Source organism: Poecilia reticulata, linkage group LG5, assembly GCF_000633615.1.
Source record: "Poecilia reticulata strain Guanapo linkage group LG5, Guppy_female_1.0+MT, whole genome shotgun sequence".
NCBI lineage: Eukaryota > Metazoa > Chordata > Actinopteri > Cyprinodontiformes > Poeciliidae > Poecilia > Poecilia reticulata.
The window spans coordinates 13,293,100-13,303,039 of record NC_024335.1 but is presented as its reverse complement, the minus strand read 5'-3'; the positions used below and the strand labels follow the sequence as shown (position 1 = coordinate 13,303,039).

Below are 9,940 nucleotides of genomic sequence, written 5' to 3'. Positions count from 1 at the left end.
TAAACTTTTTCACATGCTGACATTGTCATTTGGATTTAGACATTACTAAACATGTCAATATGTCATGATTTGTTTATGTTTGCAGCTTCTAATCTGCTCTAAAGTCACACGGCAACAAAATGACAACAATTACATTATAATTTTGCTTTGTAATAAACTAAAAACAATCTGCTGTTTACAATTCAATTAATTTTTTTTTATATGGCACCTCATTGTGACACTCGAAGCACTTTACAAAAAAGTAATGTCATTTCTCTTTCATCCAACACACACGCCAACTGATTCTAGTTATCAAAAATGTATTAAGTTTAAATCATAATTAAAATTAGTTWAAAAAATGTCTATCTAAGGAAACCAGGCTAACTGCATGGAGTCATTGGCTTGCAGCATTCACTTATACTGACGAGCACAAAGCGACAGTGCTTGGATTGTGTATGCATGCATGTAGGGGAGAGGAAAATCTCCCCTCTGAGAGAAAGAAACCAGGCAAGAGGTCACCTGCCAACACCAGCAGCCTACATGTAAATGTTAGTTTTTGTTCAAGTAATGTTAATGTAACATTAGTTAAGGTAATATAAATGCATTATCGGTTTTAGTAAGAATCACCATGATTGTGTCTTCACCACATTCTGATTACTTGCCAATACTCAAATTTGCCCTGATAGCTGGCATAAAACTTCAGGGTAGTACATTTATCCACAAACRCAATGGATATTAGATGGTAATTATTTCTATGTGAAAAAGTTGTTTTCGAGCATATCTCACATTMGCAGCTAGCAACTCCTCTAACACTTCCGTTTAGAGGATAYTTGTTTGGTAACATTTAAGCAATGCAGGATTCCACACTTCTAAATTATTATAGCATGTGATACAAAGGTGAGATATGCTCAAACCCAACAGAATTTCCAAAGGGACTTCGTCACAACAGATAATTTTTATGTTGTAATTTGGTTGATTTGTTTGGTTTTAATTACCATTACAATTTATTATAACTCAATGTTTTGCCACCCCAGACAGCAGTTGTCTTGGGATATATTAGTATGAGATTTCACATGGTCTCTCTGTGTGTGTGCATGTTTGTTTTAATTAGAAGTAGAGATTGCAAATAGAGCTTTCATGTTGTAATMTACAACATATTAAGCTATCATATGAAGAGCATGTTTGACTTGTTTTTTTTCCACACTTGTAACCCTCAACCAACTTTTTAGGTCTAACATTTTTATCTGTTGGTATATTCTACAACAAAAACAAGCAAATGTAGTTTTTTTTTTAACCCTTATCATATTTAATAAAGGCAAACCCATACTTGACAAAACTGTTGTTAAGCAGCTAATATTGTGACATTTTTATAGATATTGTTTATATACGACAGGGCACAGGTTTGTGCAAAAGGTGTTCTGTTTCACTTGGGAAGTCATAATACAAACGATTAGAGAATACAATACACCTGACATTAGGGTTGGGTAATACTGACTTAAAGTTTTAAAATAATATCTCGTGGTACTATTGTAATAACAAAAAGTGACGATAAGAACTATTTATTACTTTAGATAAATGTACGACTAGGATTGTGTGTCACATCAATCATTGCCCCACAAACACAAATACTGCTCTTGAAAAACATTCCTATTTGTAATATTCTTCTGTCACATACAGAAGTGTGATTTATATAGACATATATTTTCAAATCTATGTCTRCATTTGGAAATATAGACATATTTTCAAATGTATTTATATTTATTGATGGTTTCAATGATCAAACTGTGGAGAAAGGAGTAAAACTAAATCCTCTGCAAAACGGACAGCTCTGGGAGTTTTGCTTTTGCTTTTGAAAGCCGCCTTAGAAATGTGCATGTGCTGGGCTACTCTTCTGCAGCATTCATAGTATATATAGTTAAAAAAAGGAGGCTTATGGGTTCAGGATACGCTAATGTGTTTGTAAAATTAAAATGGTTTCATTAATGCGCACTTCATTATTACAACCAGTGACACACTGTTCTGTGAATGTGAAAAGGACACTATGAATTTTTAAATGATGGATTTAAATGACCCAGTCACCGATCAGAGCAATAATATAGACTTGGCCCTGTCATAACCAGACCAACTCTGCAGCCAAGGAGAAACAATTAGAGTAAAGCTTCTCTTCCCCAGTGGGTTAAATGCAAGTGGAAAGAGATAGGTTTTGTAATAGATTTTTATCCGTGTAAAATGAGATGCTGACCTCTAGGTTCAAGACACTCAAAGGCAACAGAGGAGTGGTACAGCACAGTCCCACTGGGGCTAAACGATATTCATCCAGGACATCATTCTTGTGCTGGGTCTGAGTCACACTATCAGCCGTGACAGCTGCTCATCATGGCACTTATCGCCAGAGAGCCTCTAAGGGTTTTGAAAGACGAGATTGCATCCGAGCAATCAAGTTCTTTTTTTAAATGCCATCTCGTAGCTGTCGAGTTGGTCTGGTTATCATGTCATCTTCATGCATGAATGAAAGGGCAGCACTTTAAAATTGTATACCTTGTTTTTAAAGCAAACTTTTTTTTTATCTTTGTATTCCCTAATATGCCCGAGAACTTGTCCTTGTCTTTTGCGGCATTGTTTTTAATCCAACACTCCAACATGTATTTAAATCAACCATAGACGGATTTTTTTCACTCATTACCTATYCGGCATTTTTGGATATACTTTTATATATACTGACTTAAAACTATTTCATGTAATTCATGCAGATTGTAATTTTATGCTGATCTAATGCCTTGCAAACAGGACCAGCAGTGACACGATAAGCTAGAAAAGACTGAATTTGCAAGGTAAGATCATCCTATAGACCAGGGGTCCCCAAACTTTTTCCTGTGAGGGCCACGTAACTTTTCTCTTCTCTGGTCGGGGGCCGGAGTCAGTTTGTAACAGAAAAAGTGAGACGATTGCAGGAGTGCCTAAATGTAAAAATGTTTTCCAGAAAGCATAATCAAATAACCCTCTCTGGGTTCTTAGCAGAACAAAAGTCAGGAAATAAATAATAACACTATTAATGAAATAAATAATAACCAAATAACCCTCTCTGGGTTCTTCACAGAAAAAAATCCAGGAAGTATTATAGTCCGTATTTTCCTAACTATGAGCCGCACCAGACTATAAACCACAACCCCAAAGTTTTTTTTTTTCTTTTAAACCTGTAAACATACACATATAAGCCTCAGATATCTCTGCCGCTCCAGGTTTTCCACAGCGATGCAGCAGCAGCAGAGGGGGGCGGACACCCAAAATTTTAGTCATGACAGGTCAATTGAATATCACATTTATTATCTTGAAAAAGAAAAGTTGCCAAGTTTAGATTGAACTGAACTGATTACGGTAGTTTCCGAAAGGTAACTGTAACAGTAAAAGTGCTGATCTTTTGTGTTGCTACTAGCATGTGCTAAATGAAAATGGGCGCTTTTTTCTTCTTCTTCTTCTTCAGATTTCAACAGCAGCTTGCATCCATTATTGTTGCATTACTGCCATCTACTGGATCCTAATATCTATACCTCAAATTCTCATAATGATCCCAGTATTATTTAAAAAACTGTTAAATAGCATTTCCCCTCAATGCTATTTAACTGATCAACATTCTCAAATTTCAATTCCCTATTAAAACCTAATTCCGTTTTAATGGGCGCGTCCTTCTTTTATTTCCAATTTTGACTTCCCAAAGATTCATTCATGGTCTCGCTATGGTGTCTTGTACCAAAACTAACTATCAGCCAAACTCCTTTCACACGAGTCAGGATTAATTAGTTCTTCCTTTATTTCCATGTAGAATGGAGTGAAACTGTCAAAACACAAACAACTCAGGATGAGCTCAGAGCAGCTTACAGAAGTGTTTTWMMWTCMRKWTMCATACATTAGAAGTACAACTGATACAACAGCTACCTCAGAATGCTATGAGGTGCAATGCTACGTAACGACCTGAGAAATCTTAGCAGCCTGCTAGTTAGCAATGAAGTAGCACATAATCAAATCGCCCGCAGGTATTTCCAAAACTAATTCAATAAACAAGTTACTTATTTTATCATATGTTAACATAAAGGCTCATTTTGAAGTATAAGCTGCTACTTGCAGGCATTGCTTCGAAGAACTCGACCGGAATGCGGCGTTCACAACAGACACGTGTGTTCATCTGCTCTACCGCTAGCAAACCGTACTGATTACATAACATAAAAGTCGAACAGTTCCCTAAAAGACCAACAGATGGCAGCAATGCGCCATGCAAAACAAAACACCCTCAGTTTACAGGACACACTTCCTGCTAAAGAGCCCCCTGGTGGTTGAACAAATATCTACATATAAACCGGAAAATACAATATATGAAAAAAAAATCTGAATGCTTTCTGGTATTGTTCAGGGGGCCGGACCAAATGTGGAGGCGGGCCGGATCCGGCTATAGACCATAACAAGTACAAGAAACAATTACAGCATTTTGACACTATGTGTTTCAGTTACCTTAAAATTTGTTATGCTATGTTCTACAAAATTATTAGAATTGATTAAACAAATTTTATTTCATTCCAAACCACTTCTAGGCATTTATATATTKATTTATTTATTTTACACTGGATTAAATTAAAACAAAGATTCTGTCAATTAAAACTGTTAAAACTATGACAACCTTTTTTAAACATTAATGGCTTGTCTACAATGGTTTTATGAGTGTCATTTCCTGTAATGCATTCTGTAAATATTGAGCAATGTTTACAGACAGTTTTGAGTGCAAACAGTTTTCTCATTTACATCTTACATGTTTACATAGCCCCTGTGACATTAATCAAGAGCAGCTCATTTTCTGCAGCCACCCACAAACGCATTGTAATTAATTTCAGAATCTAAGTCTGCTGTCTCTTGTCAAACATTTTGCTTTGCAAAAAAAAAAAAAAGATCTGCAATCCAGTTGAAGTCTTTGAGACAGAGCAAATCAGAGGAATTTTATGTCTTAGACCACTCATCCCCAAGGTAATTTTGAGTTCACACAGGTAAATAAATACATAAAAAAGTTAGTGTTTATTGAAATGTGTGTAAATGCATGCAATTTCTGAATTTATGTACCTGATTTATACTGAAATGCGTTCCAGTCTTGGTGAAACTGAATAAGAGTATGTGTTTATTTTACTTATTGGTTTCATCYCAGTTTCCCTCCAAATGCATAAGAAGCAAATCATTTTGTTGGGTGGAGGTTGAAACAAACAAAAACAAATAAAAAGCACTTTTAGTAAAACMAAAAATCAGGAGATGTGCATTTTTAAATTCTTCTTGTTGGATTTGGAGCACAGATCTGTGTCCTTGGTCATCTGAGTTCATTTCTAATTATTGCATCAAACAACAGTATATGCAACTAAACCAAACATATTTCTTTTTTTTAAGATATTGGGCCCAGTTAATTACCCAATCTCTAATGTGTAACTAGATCACATATTCTTCCATGTAAACATTAAAACAAGTCTGTCTGATCTATTACCTTTTTTAGAGCAGAGAAAAGGAAAACTCCAGTTCATTTCAGATGGTCTGGAGGAAGACACACAACCATTTGTATTCACAGAAACTTAGTATACGTTTGTCTAATGACAGCACAATTTTCATTTTGAAATTTTGTATTAGCTGTGTCATGCATTTTGCCTCTGCTCCAGGATAGTAATGTAAAAAGTGTTAGGTCAGCATTGTGGAGTCTTTATTTAATACATAGTGAGCAGCACTTTAGGCCTTTATCAGCTGAGGCACACTCAAGTAACTTTGAGCCTGGCTGGATCATCCAACCCTTTTTACACACTTTCTGCTCCAGTTCCTTCTGATTTACAAATTGCACACTTTGTTTAGCAACCCACCACCCCCATATTCTGATGCGAAGCAGCTTTTCACAATCAAAGTCCCGCAGAGAAACATTCGTAATTTAGCTTTTTATGATCTCTGTCTCCCKTGATGATGAGTCACATGTGCTGTGTATTCTGATCGATCACCACACAGACAAATGTTATGCCAGAGGTCTCCAAATGAAGTATTGACAGAAGCATGCACACATTTTCTCTTTGAATGCCAGATATGCCGTTTGTTCATACAAGACGGATAAATAGACCTGAATATCTCCCTGCCCTTTTTCTATTTGTTAGCAGGTCAAAGAGATTTTATTGTAAATAAAAGAAACAAAATAACAGATCAAAACGGTGATCTATAAAAAGCTAACATGGAGATGCAGCCTCACCATCCCTCCACCGTCTACAGTACTGTTTAAATGCCAAATATTTAAACATTCATACCTAGTTTTGCACGAGGATTGAATATCTGCCCATGAACAGCTGAAAAGAGTATTTTTACTAGCACTTTATAAAAGGACACATAACTTAGTTTTCTGTACTGTTTAACATTTAATCAGATTAAACCTTCCATGTTTAGGTCAGTTAGAATTATCTAAATTATTCCCATTTGCCTGAATATTGTGAAATTCTGTATTTTTCAATACACTAAGCAAGGAAAATGTAAAATTATATATATATATATATATATAGTGGTTTTGAGTGGTTTGGGAATGGCCATTATAAATCACTGATCTCAGGAAGTGTGTGAGCATAGATGAAAAGGTGTGCGTGAAAGAGGCAACCTACAAATGTGACTCAATTATGGCGTTCCTTTTTTGTTCTACCTCTCTTACGAACTGCAACAAATATCATATTACAAGATTACAAGAAATTAATTTTCTCATACTAAGTTTGACTCTCTGACTTGATGCATTGTATCTCTCAATTGTTTTAGWAATCTSTTATAATCGTGTTTGCTTTATTGAATTGAAAGAATGCAGTTATTGGATTTATTTTTGCGACATGATTTTAGTTTATTTTTGTTAATTTCAAAATAAAGTGGATTACCCTGTTTATGGGCACTGACATAAAAGTAAGCCCATAAACAGSGTAATCAAAAAGGAAAAGAAAAGGCACTACAGTAATATATTTTTGCTTTTGCATGGTGCTTACAGCTATTCTTTTGCCCATAGTAAATTATATGACATTACTTATGGTTAAAATAGCTGCACAAAAACTATAGCACTGATTAGTAGTTGGGAACACTGGGTTTGTGGGACAAAAATTGCCTATAAAGGATAGATATGTTTTCCAGACAGAAAATAAAGAGAATTTTCTCAGCATTTAGAAAATTTGAAAAGCTCTCATCACCGCTGCCACTTAAATACTTCTAGTTCATTTTACTCAGTTAAGGATCGCTCCAAAGCAGAAAAGACTATTCACCCATATCCACGGTCTGCTCAGTCAGCCTAGTTGGTATAAASCAAATAGATAGAARAAAACGGGACTTCATTGGTAATAAAAAATGTTGAGTTATTGCTATGGCTTAGTTTGATTTAAAATGTTGGATCTATTTATGTGTGGTCTTGTGGTWAAACGGTGCAACAGTGAGCTCACTCCGCCATTGCAGTTATTTACATTCTAAATAACATTTGGAAGGATGGAAGGATGTATATTTGTCTAATATTGGATGTATATTTGTCTAATATTGAACTATGTAGTATTCCAGATACTTCTATGCTAAACAGAAAAAGTCAGTAAAAGACGGAGCTCTGCCAACAAATGGCATCGTTTGCTTTTTTCTGATGGTTTTACATCTTTGCAGTCTCTGTTAGTGTCATTAAATAAGCTCTTATATTTTTTAAATGACTTTGAAATAGTTTAGCTTGGATTAAATCTYGTGTGATCTCTCACTAACTGCATCTCTCACACTGAGTGAACATGTCTGCCAGCTTGATTTAACCAATGGAGTTAAGTTTACATTTCAAGCACCAGCCCGAATTTAGCATAACACATCTCTTGAGTCTTGGCATTCAGGAATGCTGAGACAGTTGCCTTTTTTGGAGTTTACTAATTCATCACGGCAATCAACTGTAAAATACACTCACGTTAAATGCCAGTAAATCCTTTGAGCTTTGCTTTCTTTCATTTTTAAATATTTAGAACATTGCCAACTGATGCATTTTATCATGTTAATGAASTTGTCAGAGTCTGGATGACACACATTGAAGAAGGGTTCTCATTTATTTTTCTGTCATGTTCTGAAAACACTTAGATTTTAGCATTTTCCTATAACTATCGTCTCAAAAGGAAACATATAAAATAACAGCTGGTATCAGTTTAGTTTATTTTCACTACTATTTGAAATGAGTTGTCCAAGTTTTTAGTTTTTTTCCCCTCTTTTATTATCTCCATTTCAGGCATTATGCCACTCAGGAGTTTATCCTGAGCACCAGCCAACTGCTTCATCTTCATATCTTATTTTCTTCTAAATTTCAAAGTAATCACCTTAGAAAATGCTAAAAGTCCAAGAACTCACTTTCATCTTTAGGCTCCCTTATAATTATTCCGAAWGCCATGATAAAGTGCTGCATTTAAAGGCCTCCATCTCAACTGGGAATTTATTTGGTCAGGGTAAACCCTTTTCTTCACCACGCTTATATCTGTGGCCTTCTAAATAAAGTAATTAYGCAAAAWTTTATTCTTGCAAACCAAAGTTAAAAAAGTGCAGAAATGCCTGTAGATTATAGTTCCACTCTAGCAGTCTATAGATGATTTACATGCAGTTTCTTTWGAGCAGCTATTTAAAATTCATTAATGTCATCTGATATATTTTAAGAAACCAACGTGTAGCCATTTTTGTTGCGCCAATGAACATTCCTGATCACCCCGTGGTCCTGTACAGGGTTTATCAACTATTTCTTTACCTCACTAAAATAATCAATGAAAAAGCAGAAAAGTTTAAATAAGGCTCATCAAGGAAAATGATCAGGCGTGGATTAGAATAACACCACTCAAGGAGTCTCAATTAAGAGCTGGATGTTCTAATCTTGTTTGATGAAACCATGATGTTGCCATGCTGACACATACACTCAAGTGGAAAATCACTAAAATATAAACTTTCATAGATGGCTGGCTCCAAGGGGTGTGCTCCTAATTGCTGTCAGTTCTGTAAGACAGAAACTGTGAGTAATATACAGTAMGCTGCAAAAAACAGTTTACCACAGCTGTGTATTGTAGTTACGCAGCATCGCTTACTGTGAAATAGTGAATTTTCTGAATGTTTCTTTTATGGTTTTCTTTTCATGCAAGCAAGTTCATTATCTAATACACTGGAAAGAAAAAAAGTGAATAAAAATACACACAATAGCCACTTTATTTAGTTATCTTTTCCAGTGTTTGGGACCTCATTTCCTTCATGACTGTGCTAATTCTTCATGGAAAGATTAAATAGTGTGGAAAAAAAATAATTTCTCACATTATTACTCTGCCAGAACTGGTCAAGTCAAGAAGAATTCATACATTTTGTGTGTTTAACATCAACATTTTAAATCTACAATTTAAATAAAAAATGAAATACAAAAGTATTGGACCAGTATCCATTTTTTAAATCTGCTGTTCAATTTTATTGAGCCTGTTCAAACTGGAGACGCAGTATCATTTTCGTAGGTAGCAGGAATGGTACTTCCTCTGTTATTATAGTTAAATGTTCAACAAGTTGGGCAATCAGGGACAGTATTCTGAATATCTTTGTTCTAACTGGGGCTGTAGAACTAACCTCACGATTAGGGCTGTTGTAAACGAATATTTTAGTAATCGAGTAATCTATCGATTATTCTTACGATTAATCGAGTAATCTGTTAAAAAAAATTTATAAAATAAAATATTGGTAAATCTGACATAACACTAGTGTTGCTATCGGATATCAGTCCAGTTTTTCATATTTGAGCACCCCCAACAATTATGTTTTTGTAGTTTAGAAAATTAACTTGTAACAATAATAGTTCACTTTAACCTGAAGAAAAGTTAAACAAAGATCTCAAATTATATTAAATTTAATAATAAAGTGGCAGGCTCACAAATACGCTTATAAAAATGTATATGCTTCAGCTTTTAGT

General features: G+C 34.8%; 1 protein-coding gene across 1 annotated transcript in view; it reads left to right on the top strand.

Annotated features, from left to right (window-relative positions):
- igsf21a (immunoglobin superfamily, member 21a) overlaps positions 1-9,940 on the top strand; it is a 209,594-nt gene that overhangs the window by 66,046 nt on the left and 133,608 nt on the right. The window lies entirely within an intron of this gene.